Raw genomic sequence first — 3,056 nt, 5'->3', positions numbered from 1 at the left:
CTGCCCTCATCGCGTCCTCAGATAATTGCCCAGCTGCCCTGTTTAGGGTGACTCGCTCTCTCCTTAATCGGGAGGTGAGGGAGGAACCCTTACAGGGTTAGGCTGAGGAGTTTAGTCATCATCTGGTGGACAAAATCGCTCAGATCCGAACTGGTTTGGACTCTGACTGGGCAGAGTCTGGCATGGAGGAATCAAGCGGTCTTGAGCATGTTACCTGGACTGAGTTCGACCCTGTTTCCCCCGATGACGTGGACAGGATCATGAGGAGACTGGGCTCCACCACTTGTTTACTGGACCCGTGCCCCTCCTGGCTGGTTTATGCGGCTCGGGAGGAGACACGAGGCTGGTTCCAGGCAGTAATAACTGCTTCCTTGAAGGAGGGTATCTTCCCCGCTGCCTTGAAGGAGGCGGTGGTGAGGCCCCTCCTCAAGAAGCCTGGCCTGGACCCGGCTGTTTTAAATAACTATCGTCCGGTCTCCAACCTTCGCTTTTTGGCGAAGGTTGTTGAGAGTGTGGTGGCGCATCAGCTTCCTCTGTTCCTGGAGGAAACTGATTATCTGGACCCGTAGCAATCGGGTTTCAGGCCCGGGTACAGCACGGAGACGGCATTGGTCACACTGGTGAATGGTCTCTGGTGGGCTCGGGACAGGGGATGTTCCTCTGTCCTAGTCCTATTAGATCTCTTAGCAGCTTTCAATACCATCGACCATGGTATCCTACTGCGGCGTCTCAGTGGGTTGGGAGTGGGAGGCACCATTTTACGGTGGTTCTCCTCCTACCTCCTGGGCCGCTCGCAGTCGGTGTTGACGGGAGGGCAGAGGTCCGCCCCGAGATCTCGCGTTTGTGGAGTTCCTCAGGGGTCGGTCCTCTCTCCCCTCCTGTTCAACATCTACATGAAACCGCTTGGCGAACTCATTCGTGGTTTCGGGGTGGGGTATCATCAGTACGCTGATGACACCCAACTTTTTATTTCCACCCCGAACCAACCCAGTGATGCACTCGACGTGATGTCCCGTTGCCTGGAAGCGGTCCAGATTTGGATGGGGAGAAACAGGCTTCGACTCAATCCTGCCAAGACTGAGTGGCTGTGAATATCGGCATCTCGGATAAACCAGGTTGTTCCACCACTAATGATGAGGGGGTGAGGTGTTACCCCCCGTTGATAGGGCTCACAATTTGGGCGTCCTCTTGGATTCACGGCTCAATTTTGAAGATCATATAGGAGCCGTGACCAGGGGGGCTTTTGCCCAGCTTTGTCTGGTGTGCCAGTTGCGGCCCTATCTGGACCAAGATGCCCTACGCACAGTCACCCATGCGCTTGTGACCTCCCGACTAGACTACTGCAATGCTCTCTACATGGGGCTGTCCTTGAGGACCACTCGGAGGCTTCAGCTGGTGCAGAATGCAGCTGCACGAGTTGTTATGGGAGTTTCCTGATACTCCCGTGTAACACCTCTTCTCCGTGAGCTGCATTGGCTTCCGGTTGCCCTCCGGGTGAGATTCAAGGTGCTGGTAATGACCTATAAAGCTCCAAATGGCTTGGGTCCAGATTATCTAAGGGAACACCTGCTGCCGGCATCAACTTCCCATCGTCCTGTGCGCTCCCAAAGGGAGGGCCTTCTCAGGGTACCGCCGGTTAAGGAATGCCGGCAGGTTATTCCCAGGGGAAGAGCATTCTCTGTGGGTGCGCCGGCCCTTCGGAACCAGATTCCCACGGAGCTTAGGACCGCCCCCGACCTTCGCTCATTTCGTAGGTACTTGAAAACTTGGTTTTTTGAGCTGTCTGGCCCAGACTGAGGGGTTTTAATTATTTAATTAATGGGGTTTTAGTTAAGTTCAGGGATTAATTTAATCTTAGTTTTAATCGTTTTTAATTGTATGTGATGTATTTTAACTTTTAATTTTCCCTGTAAACCGCCCTGAGTCCTACGGAAATAGGGCGGTATATAAATTTAAATAAATAAATAAATAAATAAATAAATAAATAAATAAATAAATATCTCCCCTACTCCTTATTTTCTCTAGACTAGCCAACCCCAGTTCCTGTTTTAGTCTCTAGGCCTTTAATCATCATAGTTGCTCTTCTCTGTACTTTTTTTCTTAGCCAAGTTCTTCTAAGATCTCCTTTACCTGTGCTGTTGTCAAGCCAGCCGGCTCCCCATCCTATTTCACTGGTGGTCTCTGTGTTTATTTCTGTGAAAACTTGTTCTGTTATTTTATTTATTTATTTATTTTAATTCCATTTATATCCCGCCCTTCTCCGAAGACTCAGGGCGGCTTACAAGCTTAGCAGTAGCCTTCATTCTATGTATATGCCTGCTTATTAGGGCTTTCACACCCCCTATGAATTTAAATGACCTTTCCCAGTGTTTTTTGAAGCCATGATAGCTGTCTTCCAATACTTGAGCAGAAGAAATGAGGGGGTGGATTTATTTCCCAAAGTACCTGAAGGCAAGAGAAGAAGCAACAGGTGGAAACTCAGTAAACAGGTGAAAACCCATTCAAGAAAGATGCAGTCTGGAAAGAGAAATTTCCTGATAGTGAGAGCAAGGGAACAAGGGAACAATGGAGTTGTGGTTGCACCATCACTGGAGGTTTTGAAGAAAAGATTGGACAACCATTTGTCTAGGATGGTATAAGGACATCTGCCTTGAGCAGGGGGTTGGATTGGAAGGCCTCCAAGCTTCCTTCCAGCCCTGTGATTCTATGACTTCTATGATCGGTAAGCTTTCCTTTCAATCCCTCCCCATGACACTAATGATGGGATTGAAGACTTGGAAACCGGAACTAAACCTGTGGCATTCCACGGAGAAAGAAGAACAGGTGAGAAAGAAAGTCAAGGGAAGTCTTTCTTGATTCTCTTTGGTATAAGATGGAGTGGCAGACTTTCAAGATTATGCTGTGATACTTGATCATGGAAGAGTTCTTGCATTGTCTGTCCTCTGACATGGGCTATTTCCAAGAAAGGGAGAAGATGGAATAGTGTTGCTGGAGGAGGAAGGGTTGAGGTGGGGACCATTCTTCTGGAAACACTCTTTCTTGTCTTTCCCAGGGAG

The sequence above is a fragment of the Vipera ursinii genome (genome assembly GCF_947247035.1).
Source record: "Vipera ursinii genome assembly, chromosome: 1".
Taxonomy (NCBI): Eukaryota; Metazoa; Chordata; class Lepidosauria; order Squamata; family Viperidae; genus Vipera; species Vipera ursinii.
Note: the sequence above shows the minus strand (reverse complement) of the source record.